Genomic DNA, 12,186 nt, shown 5'->3' with positions numbered 1-12,186 from the left:
GTGCAAGATGGAAAGGGCCATTTAAGTCACTAAGTGGGGATGTACTGAACTCTGTGCACATTTGCTGTGAGCCAAGATCTTTTAAACACTTCCCTCGAACAGGCTGTGCTGATGAATCAACCTTGGAAGGACGTTGTCCATCTGTACATCCTCTCCAGGTTTTTATCCTCCCACAATGGGAGAGAATAGATACTTGAGTCCCTTTTCCAAAGCCACCACTTGCTTAGAGAGAAGGACGTGAATAAACCCAGGCTGTTAGTCTTGACGTTTAATAGTAGTATATGATGTGGGAACATCAGTTTTTCTAACTGCATAACTCACACCGTCACTCCCCGCGTGCTTGTCAGCCCTTCAAGCACCTGAGATGAGATGGACAAGGCGAGAAATGAAGCGTGACAGGAACCTGAATACTCCTAATTTTAGTCTTGAACTTCAGACACGAGATCAGCTGAAATAAAACACCATCATGCAGGACTTAGGGGAAACACCTTTCTGCAGCAGGAGATGGAAAAAAGGCAGGACGCCCCAGGTCATCTAAAATAGTACTAGACCTTTCCTATAGCCACCCCAAGAGACCCTTGCCTACAGCCACCCAGGTTATCATGCTTTCTGCTTTGCTCCATACAGTAACACTCGCCCCCTCTCCCCAGGGAGAGGAGGAACCCCTTGGAGGTTGCACTGTGTGACTCAGGGAGTATGGGGAAGAGATTGCCCAGGGAAGCTGAGTAGGGAAAAGAGGTGTTGGGGGCGCAGAGATGTGCTTTGACTACGGAGGAGAAGTGCCAAGTGCCAGTAGGAACTAGAAGAGAGTAGGCTGAAATGCCTTAACGAACTGGGAAAAAAGTGAATAAGGAAAAAGGAAGGAGAGGAGAGAAAGCAGGGAAACCTGGAAAAGCAATTAGAATAAGGAGAAATCTTGTAGAACGGGCGGAAGGGACTGAGAGAGCAGAAAGGAGGGAGGGAAGAGCCAAAACACATGGCAATTGATACCGTCTCTCTGTGATTGCATTACCCTATCTGTAACAGGACAAGTTCCTCTAGCTCCAGGGAGGAAGGGCAGATAGCTGCCTTGACATGCTAGATTAAAAATGTTGCTGCTCTGGATGCCATAGATAGCTGTTTAATTAATTAGAGGGGAAGAAAACAATTTGAGAGCTCATCAGAATGCCCCAAGGGCGTCTCCAGCAGCAGGAGTGCCGGGATCTCCACTATCAGCTACCAGCAGACAGGGACAGGCTGATGGCAGCCCTCCAGACGTCTTCCTTGGCCACAGCAGTCAGTCTGGGTTTGCTAGTCTCGACGCTCATCCCCACCCCTTCAGCACCTTCAGCACTGGCACCAGACGGGAGCTGGGACAGAGCCAAACACTTCTTTTTTTGTCATTTTCGTGCATTAAATGAGAGCACAGGTCTGCCGATGACCCCCAAGTTGTCTAAAAACAGGACTTAGAGACAGTGGGCAGAATTGTACTACCGTTTAGTTCTTTGCTATGGATTTAATGCACTGGAAAGGACGCTCTGGGATATTTTTCCTTATGTTCTTTTTCCCTAGTAGAAACCTCTCACTTTGAGCTCTGGATGAGCGCGTCATCACCTCCTTGCCAGGAACCTGCTTGATAATTAAACTAAATCTTTCTAAGAGGTGCTGACTCAGCAGCCCCATGCTCTAACAGAGCAGTGCTTCACACTTTTCCTAAATGTCTCTGGCACGAGGAGTCGCGGTGGTTGAATTCAGTTCTGCGTCAGTGAGGGAAAGATCACTTTGCTTTTCAAACCTCAGCGTCTCCACCTATAAATGAAGACATAAGAAAGGCAGGTGAAGAGTTAATTGCGTTCAGAGCTAATGGTGCAAAATTCATTACTCTTAATTCTAACCTTTTGCTTGCACAGTGGATCATGCAAAAAACCATCAAACCCCGCAGCTGAAGTTTGACTACTAACTGCAGAAGGTATTTGTGTCAGCTTACAATATTCTTTAATACATCATTGTACTAATGAGTAAATATTTTTTACCTATCTATTTTTTCTCTAGGCAGTGATTCTGCCATGGGATATAAATTCACAGTCCAAACAGCTAATCATGGGGGATATCTTAAGTGACAAATCCAATACAGAGTCAAGTTATTTTTAATAAAGGAGGCAATAAAAGCCAAATAACGCCAGAAATAAAGGTGCATTATTTATCCTGGTCCGTTTAGAGAGTGGGCAGCAGCCGTTTTCATGGATTATTTCTCTCCAACGACCTGTTGAACACGGGTGATGGAGAGGGACAATGGGATAGTCAGGAGATTTCCATAAAGTGCCTCCCCGGTCTGCATCACCGAGTGGGGAAGCTGCAAAACGCGTCCTCGCTGCTGTGATTGCTGACCGTGGGCAGAGCGAGAGCGGGGACGTTCAGGGTGGAAATTAGATTGAAATGGCTCTGCAGCTCTTTACTCTGCTGCCTCTATTGCAAACGTGGGTCCTTGTTTCCCATCTCCTGGGGCTTCTTCCCTGCTGTTTTTGAAGGGCATGTTGAAGGGGGAAGCTCCGGTGCAGCCTAAGTTGCTGTTTGTCTCTCCAAAGCTGTGCCTGTGGTGGTAAAAACCCATGGGCTCCACTCCTGACCTGTGATTATCCATACTACTAAATTGTTAATATTCTTCTTACCAAAAAACCCCTGGTATGGTTTTATTGGTATGGTTTTATTGTTTTATTTAGCTATCATTTTAGCAGACAATTCCAGGCATAATTTGGGGTCTCAGGGTGGCCAGTTAAGCAGTACAGAGGTGTGTGAGAGAGCATTCAAGCCTGTGCCTTGCTTTGCTATTACAGACACAGCCAGAGTGCATGTAACTCTGAGGAACCGGGCTGTAGCTGCATTTTCTGCTCTGGCCCTTCCTCTGTCTATGTGAAGGGCATTACGAGCCTGATCCAGCAACCATGTGAGAGGTGTGGGGTGACCAAGATCAACTTGGAGAAACATTCAGACACTGAGGTCTCATGGAAGTTGTGTTCTTCCAGTTTTATGTCCGTTTTGGTTTGGAAAATGTGTAGAAAAAGCTAATACTGGGAGGGAGAATGGACCTGTCATGTACAATCCTTGAGCTTGCTCCTTCACGGTCACGCCTGGGAGCAACTTATCCCCTGCTTTCTCCTCTGTCCAGAATAGCATCTCTGTTGTGGTCTCAGCCTGTTGAGAGGCTGAGCACTGAATCCAGCCCGTTTCTGCCTTGACAACTTCATCATTTTACAGCCCCATGAAGTTGTGACTGCCTGGATGGCATAAATTCCTCCATCCTATTGACCATGGAAAAGAGCAAACCCAAAGCACAAACTCACATGGAGAGAGGATGAGGGGATTCCCTGGTCCTCTGTATGTCAAAAATGAAGAATCGATGGGTCTCCTGGTGCCAGTTCTGTATGTCATGATCCCTCCCAAGGAGTCTCCTTGCCCACAGATGCAGGCAACCTGTGGGTTGGAGAAGTTATTTTGGCAGCAGGGTTAGCTCCTGAGAGTGCTGCTGGTGCGCAGGGGAAAGATGAGGAGTGTGCTCCTGATCCCATGCAAGATCTCACCCAATGCTTTGTGCAACAGCATTAACCCTTCATGGTCACCCCGTGAGGGCCCAGTTCCCTGAGCAGGGCTTTCGTCTGCTCAGCTCCCAGTTCACTACAATGGGAAATCAGGCCCTTCTCTTGCTGACATTAACGGGTGCGAGGATGCTGGATAGGGAAAAAGTGCACAGAATGGTAAGTGTGCAGGAGAAGGGGTGTTATGTAGCAAGATATTAAAACTGTGTTGCTTCACGTGGGTATTTTTAAAATGAGCTTTTTTTCATTTGCTTTTTAAGTTCCATTTTGTCTGAGTGGATACGGAGAATGTGCCCTAGAGATACGTACCTATCCATTATCAACCTTTATTGTCTCCTGTGATTGCAATGACATTGGGACCAAAGAATTACAGGAAAAAGTGCTGATTTCTGGGTCTATCCAGAACAGCCTGGATGTGTACTGTAGGGGGACTAACGTACTTTTATTCAAACTTGATTGATCTCTATTTTTTTTGACTGCCGTATTACTATAATTGCCTGTAGAGAATGAAGTCAGTGCTTGGAACGGGAGAAGCCATTTCTCAGAGGGTCCCAAGCCCGAAAGAAATTTGTTCATTTTATGAATGAGTGAAAATGTTCAGTGGTTTCCCCATCAAGACTGATTTTGAAAGATTTTTGGCTCTGTGTGGACGAATGCAGCAACTTCAAGTCAGGCTCTGCTCAATGCATTCACTCTTTGCCCCGTCACTTTCTTTCAAGCAAAACATTTTTTTAGAACAGCTGTTCCATATTACAGATGTTGCCTGGCCAGGTCTTCATCTATATGCAGAGCCCAGGCTGTTCTCTGAGAACTCATGCATCTCTGAAGTAACGTTACTGACTTTCATCCGGGTTGAATATGGTTCAGTGTGAATATAACTGATTGTATAACTATATCGCACCAGGTTCTGACATCCTTCCTCCAGAACCAGCTGCACTAACTTCAGTGGGCCATCACAGGGAAAAAGACACTATTCCCTATGAAGCAACATGTTAAAGGCTGAATTTTTTCTTCTAAGTTTCTGATTAAATGGAGGTCACGACGTGGTAGGAGACACTCTCAAAATGCAGCAGTCTCAACTTGGGGCAATAAAAAGCTGAAATACAAATATTTTTCTGTAGTTTCTTTACAATACTGCCAGGGCAGAGCCTTAACTGGTTGCTAAGGTTTAATGGACAGCTATTACAATCTCATCAGAGTCTAAATATTAATGCTCGCTTATTGCAAGAGCAGGGTTGATGGGAGGGGGCCAATAATGCCAGTCAAAACAGGTCAAATGCTGAATAATTCTCATGAAGTGGCAATAAAAAAGCACTCTGTGGATGAGAGTCCTGTTCTCATAAATTATTTTATGAATAACAGATGAACTGGTAGAGATTTTGATGTGCTGTCTGACAGTTTGTCAATGGGGAAAGAGATTAAATCTTCCAAATAAATAGTCTGTCTTTGCTTGGTTGGGTATATATATCTATTTCAGATAAAGGATCATTTGTAATGGTTGATATTTATTACAGACACTGTGACCAGACCTTTATTTGCATGCAGAGCCTAGCACTTGTGTCATCTTTGAAGAGCTCTGGGAAGATGATGGGAGCTGATGACAGCAGCCATCAAGTAATTCAAGGATCCTACAAACTGTGATTAAACCAGTGATTATTGTAACAAATCTGTGGTCACCTTGGACCTTGCAGCTGTCATTGTGCTGCTCGTCTCGATGCACCAAAGTAACCACGGCGGGGAATGGAGAGCTGAACTCAGTGCTTAGAGAATTATAATTGACTATGGCTTGATATGGGGGATTTTCTCTGCTATCCCCAATGCCCGAAGACTTTGATGCAAAACTGAGTCCTTCTCCAGCCCTGCAGCAGAGGATGTGGCACAAGAGAGCACCCGAAAGCTATTGCAGAATTTAAGCCCACCGCCAAACCCCCTCACTTTCCCCAATATGTTCTTAGTGGCTTAGGTGTCCCTACTCTATTGGCTCCTTCACTATTAATTAATATATCTGTAATCATGGGAAAAGAGAAATTGCTATAAAAATGCAAAATAATAGGATGAGAAACTGGGGCAGAATAAAAAAAGAAATTTATATCACCGTCCCTTCCTTTGGAAGAACCTTTCCTATTTTCTTCTCTTAGTATTTCTATTTCTCTTAGTATTCCTATTTACTTCTCTTAGTATTTCTCATTCCTTCTTTCGTGGCCATCTAAAGGGCTAACCAAATGTTCTAGTCTCTCTTTAGAGGCGGGGGGAGAAAACACCCCCCTAGCTCCCGTGTCGGGCTCCAGGCCCATTGCATGTCCCAAGTGCTCTGCTTGCACAGGGGTAGTGTTCTTTAACATTTACAAAGGGTGCCCCTTAGTTTGGCTATCTGTAGAAGGTGACGAAGGACCAGGTGATGGGAGCCAGATGAGCCCATGCAGGCTTCAGGCTCAGAGCCAGGGGAGGCAGTTTCTCTATGTTGCTTTGGTTCAAATGCACTTTTTTTATTCTGTGCTAGAAAAACTAGCTGAGGGAAGAAGTTAGCCTCTGTGCCTGGTGCTTGTTTATTAGTAGCAAACCCACTCCCGGCTCACAAAGCAACAGCTTCCCTAACACAGTTGCTTGAATCTGCCTATTGCTCCCCTGAAAAGATAAAATACGAGGCTTTGCAACCAGCACTCTTTCTGCAGCACAGCGTGGAGGAGAAGCTGCATCGCAGTCGGGAGTGCGTGTGTGTGTGTGTGCATGTCTGGAAATGGTTTTACCTAAAGGTGAAGACCTCTCTGAGCTCAGTTTCTGGTGAAGTGACTCCAGTCACAGCTGTCTAAGCCTTCTTCTGGATGCGCCCAGGGACATAGAATCATAGAATCATAGAATCATTGAGGTTGGAAAAGACCTCTAAGATCATTGAGTCCAACCATCGACCCAACACCACCATGCCCACTAAACCATGTCCCTCAGCGCCTCATCTACTCATCTTTTAAATACCTCCAGGGATGGGGACTCCACCACTTCCCTGGGCAAATCCTTCTGGATGCCTCTCCTAGAATGTCACCTGCTTTTGCAGATAGCAGGGGAACGATGGGAGGGAAACCTCCATCTCAGCAAAGCAAAAAGCAAGGACCTCTTCCTGCTCTTTCTCTTGCATCGCCTTAAATGTTGTGCGAGCTCATGTCCCCAGCTGTCCCTTTGTCCGGCAGCCTCCTCCAGACAGCTGTCCTGCAAGCTCAGTCCCTGGTTTTGCTGGTGCATGCGTATAACTTCCCTGACCCAGCAGAACTTCTCCAGATTTACACCGGTCAGGCAGGAGGGGAAACAGCCCCCCTGAACCCAGCGAGGCACTGGCTCAGGAGAACAGATTTACTGCAAAAGCTGCTGCTTGTGATACTTCCAACCTGCTGAGAGAATTAGCACTTCGATCTCCCACAGGCAGACACCTGCTCTTGGAAGGACTTTTTAGGTTGACTTCACCCTGCAGTCATTATAATGGCCCACACTGACAAGGGTGGATCGCGGTCATCAGCTGCGTGAGGTTCAGAAGTGCTTTTGAGGCTGCCTTCACGTGGACCACAAAGTCTTCTGCCTTAACGCTCCTCTCCAGGGGTGACGCTGATCCGGGCTGAGTGCCGGTGCTGCCGTATGGAGGGACAGCCCCGATTTTGTGAGCCACATTGGCCAGCGGTGATGCAGAAAGGTCTAAAACATTCCACCCTTGTGTAAGATGTGCTGGTCTCACTTTGTTTTTAAATGGGCTGCTGCAGATCTCTTCTTGCTGCCAAGTGCCTTATTTATAAGATAAAAAATTAAATGCGTAAGAAAGCTCCTAGCCTTAAAACAGCTTGAAACAAAATAAATTATTACTGTTGTGGATTCCTCAGGAGAGGAGGGAGACTCAACAGGGAGGCGATGGGAAAACACTCCCAAAGTCCGATGATGAAAGGGAAGAAGTGGGTTATTTTCTTTCTGAAGTCAGCAGATGCTGAAATAAATAAATCATTGGCCTCTGCCATTTTCCTAGTCCTGTGATCTAATCAGAAAAACTATTCTCTCTCAGCTGGGCTGATGTGTTTGGCTGTCTCTGTTCTTCAGGTGATGGGGTGAGGTGACATGGTGTTTTCTGCACACTGGGTCACTGAGGGGACTGGGACCATGGTTTTCTAGTGGAGGTATGGAGCCTGCAGCAATGAAAATCCCTGCCCTGAGCATGGCACCCAAGGCTGAAATAGCTGGTTAACAGAATTACTTTTCCTCCTGCCTGTTGGCCCCCCGTCTCTGGTTTCTCCAATACCCTATATATCACTACCATTCTGGAAAATGTGGGGTAAGATTATTTATTTGGGTTACTGTAATTTTAGTCCATTTCCATCCTGGGGCAAGTGAACACTTAAAATGCAAAACTACCCAGAAGATACGGAATATATGGCAATTCATGGAATCCACAGTGCTGCAAAGTTGTGAAACATCCTGCTCCAGGAAAGATCCCAAAGAAGAGAAAACTTGAAGCAGGAGTAAAAGCTGAAGGGCTGGTTTGTATAGAAAGGATGACATGGGAATGAGACATGGAAATGGTCTTCAAACACCTAGGAGGCAGCTGCAGAGATGGAAGGAATTGTTACTCATGTCTCCTGGTAAGTGATGGTCCAAGCTGCAGTGGAGAAGGGATCAGGCAGCCTCTAGGAAACACTTCACAGCAACAAATAGGTGAAACCTTAAACTGACTAGCTGGGGAAAGAGAGAAACATCCATCACTGGAGGGTTTCATGACCATGTTAGACAGATGAGAGAGGAATATAAGGTAGAAGGTGGATTATATGTCCTCAATTACCGCTATGAGATGTCCTGCCACTGCTACTGTGCACGGTTCTGGTCTCTACAGGTGGACCAGAGTATACATACATGCAGTGGAGCAAGAAGAAGAACAAAGAAGAGAGCTACAGTGATCAAGAGGACGGTTGCATTTTTCCATTAAGAGAGACTAAAATACTCAATCTGGAGAGGAGAAGAGTTTCCAGCATCATGAAGGCAGTGGCTAAGGTGAAAGCAGAACAGTTCAGGAGCACTTAAGAATTCTCTGTATATCATCCCACTTCTTCTCTTTCTTTTTTTTCCTCCCCTGTGCAACAGTTTGCCACATTAAATCTGTTGTAGCCTGAGATTATTTTCCTTTGGCAGGAGAGAGTAATATGTACTTCTGCTTTTAATTGTTTTCTGCCTCCTGAGAAGCCTGCTCTGTTTTATGGTGGTACAGCAGCCTCTACCGTGGAGCTGACATTTGAGAAGTTTCGGAGGTTTGGTTTTCTTTAAAATTTTTGTTACAAGGAACAAAAATCTCTTGCACATTCCTGGCAGCAGGCTTTTCTGTCTTAGCACCAGATATGCCAGCCATTGACTTGAGCCATGATAAAATGCCAGATGCACCAGGCTACATGACCTGCTTGCTCTGCTTGAGAACTCCTCAGGTTGCAAACGTTTTCATCTGGAAAAGGGGCTCATATTGTCCTAAATTCGGAATTTCTGGTGACAGAAACAAAAAAACCAAACAAGCATTTTAACCCTCCCCTTCTCCTATCCTTTCCCTATGACAATCCTGAAAAAACCCACATTTTCTTCATCCTAAAATGAATCATGACATTTGGGATCATTGTAAACCAAAAGTAGATTTCTGTGGAGGTTTACAAAGAAGGTGCTGATTGGGGTGGAGAAAATCTGAATACCAATCCAGTCACCATCTACCCATCGCTTCTGGAAACTAAACCTGTCCTGAGCCAGTAGCTGTGTGCTGTGTAGGATGATACAGAAATTAACGGCAAAAGGGGTTCTCCTTAAGGACTTGGTTTGAGAAGTGGGAGTTGGTATTTGTTGGAGTAAAGGAAGACGTGCAATAGAGACCTTTCCATTAGTGATGATGAGCCCTGCTCCCTTTCTAATTACCAGAGTTTGAGTCTCTAGGATCACAGAGTGGAGAATATGATTTGTCTCATCCTAGTGTCAAAGTCTGGAAATAGGACTAATTAATCGCACTCTAAAAGTGCCTATTTCCCTCCTCTGACTTTAGGGTGAGGCCAGCTTGACTGTCAGAGAGAAAGATGTTACCCATAGACATGCAGGGCTTGATTCTGTCACCAAAACAAGGCATCTAGAGCCATTCGAGGTATCCAAGTACCTTCTCCCTCCTGACCTTCAGCTGTGGCTCCGAAAGGGCAGTGGTCTCCTTTGGTCTTAAGCCGTATCTACAGTCCCATGTAGACGTTGCAAACACCCCAACATGTCACAACTGGCACTATATGCCTATTTAGACAACTACGTCTTTCCTTAAAGGCAGACAAGGCAAGTCCCACTTTCTAAGTCTTTCAGGGTAAGGGGTGATGTTCTGGGTGAGTAGCAGCCCCTGCCTTCTGGATGGGTAGCATCCTCTGGGTGAGGGGAGTCTTGTGTGGCCACCCAGGACACACAGGCATGATGCTCCACCAACAGCAAGTGTGGTCCTTACCAGATATTTGCTCACCCCTTTGGTCGTAGCAGAAACTCCTGCCTGGAGAATGGGTGCTGGGATTGCCACAAGCAGGGACAGGTAGAAGTAGGTTGTGTCTACTGTGGGAACTCCACAGAAGTCCACCTAGGGTTGAAGAAGTACTTCCAAGTCAGGCACAGATTGTTGGTCATTCAATGGAAATGGAGAGACGAAACAGAGCAGACTGCCTTGGGGGAAGATCGTACAGGGATGAGATATCCCAACATCACTGCTGTATCTGTGGGCTTGGCGGAAGATTAGAGAAGCTGCTAGCAGCCCGTCTATTTTCCTGGTGCATAGCATGTTATGTGTTTTCACTGGCAGTTAGCATATGCTGATGATTTAGCAGAATATATTAATGAACATCTGAGGTTGTGGCTGTGCAGTCTTTGATAGGGACTCTTTGAGCCTCCTACACTAGGCAACACAGAGCTTCCCACTTTTCTTGCTTTCCCTGGCTTAAAATCTGGTCGCTTCCCCAGGATCCTGTATCTTCTCCCTTCCCATGCCTCGGGATGCAGTCTGGGATCTCAGAACAAAGCTCACCAGCCCAAAAGTCACGGTGTCCCTCCTAGGGTGCTGCAAAAACCCAGGCCACTGTCCTGTTGGGTGGTAGGCTTCCAGTCCCTGCTCTCGTGTCTGGGATGGAGTCCAAGCCCTGGAGGGGGATGCCTGTTTTTGAGTGAATCCCTTTGAGACCATGTAGTTCTTCCTTCCATCTTCCTGAGTGAATCCCTTTGAGACCATGAAGTTCTCCCTTCCATCTTCCCCCCCCCCCGCCTCGGTTTCAATTATTTCTCTTTGACAGAGAGAACAATATTCATATGGGCATAGGCAACTGATAGCTTGCAGAGCTGAAGGGAAATTAGCAGAGTCTTAAAATCCACATGGGTGGCTTTCAGTCAGAGCGAAATGAAAGAGGAGGGTATTGAGTGATCTCCCCTCTCTCTCCGATGACAGGCTATACATTGTTCGTTGTCACATGTTGTGATGCTAAAGACAAATAAGTAAAATAAATGTCAAGGCAGAAGGAGGCTGCGAGGGCAAAGCTGGGTTCCTCTTGCTTCACAACCTTGTTTCGGAGGCAGCCTGGGAGTGACAGCTCACCGGAGGGAAGACATGAGGCACGGAGTGCAGGATGAACAAATAGCTCCAGATAGTAGCGTGATGAGCATCACAGGGCACAGGATGGATGCAGCCGGATGGGTTGAAAGAGGCTTTAGTGACTGCTGATGCTGTTCCTCTTGCAAGTGTCTCATGAGCTCTGTGGCATGGGCTTAGCTGGCCTTTAGGCACGGGGTACGGGGCAGGTACATCAAGAGAGAGGTCCAGTTTGGACCAGCACGTAGCTGGCAGCGTGAACAGGCACATAACAGGCAAAATACAGAATAGGATGTGATGTTCCTAGTGTGGAGGGTTCCCAGGGCCACCCTACTGCAGAAAAAGAGCTGAGTCCCGGGAAACTCTGAACGTCAGGCGAGTCCAAATTCCTCACTATTTCAGACAAGGAACGTCAGAGTGGAGAGGAACACACATCAAAACCCCGGTGTGACAGTACACTGTGAGTGGTCTGGCTTGTGGTTAGCTCTGATGTGGCTGCAGCTTCTCCGATGTGGCTGCAGCTTCTCCGATGTGGCTGCAGCTTACCCGTTGCCTGTGCAGAAGCCAGGTAGCGCGGCACAGCACTGGAACAGGAGGGTATTCCAGCACCCTGGCTCTGCATGATCTGTTAACTTTGCCACCGGCAAGTCCCTGCAATAACCTCTTCATCTCTACAGGGAGATGGTTTATCACTCAGTGAGATGAGATGGTGACGCAGCTGGCTATGGAAGCCCCACCTCATGTGCAGACCTTGTGGGACGTTGCTGAGGTTTGAGACAGCTCCAGGGACAGACTGTGAAGGGGAGGGTGAAGAGCTGCAATCCAAGGTGTGCGTCACAGTTTTTCATTCACTTCAAGCTCCTTATCCCACTGCCCATGAGAAATGTGCCTGCTTTCCCTGGGATGCTGGCTGCTGAGTGCGGCGTGTTGGTCCTTCCCCTCCTCCGTGAAGGAGGCGTGTGAGTTGCACCACTGTCTTTTTCTGAACCTAATCAGTACCACTGTTGTAATAAATCCCAT

The sequence above is a fragment of the Aptenodytes forsteri genome, unplaced genomic scaffold, assembly GCF_000699145.1.
Source record: "Aptenodytes forsteri isolate BGI_AS27 unplaced genomic scaffold, ASM69914v1 Scaffold52, whole genome shotgun sequence".
Taxonomy (NCBI): domain Eukaryota; kingdom Metazoa; phylum Chordata; class Aves; order Sphenisciformes; family Spheniscidae; genus Aptenodytes; species Aptenodytes forsteri.
The sequence above is the reverse complement of the archived record's forward strand: the minus strand, read 5'-3'. Positions refer to the sequence as shown.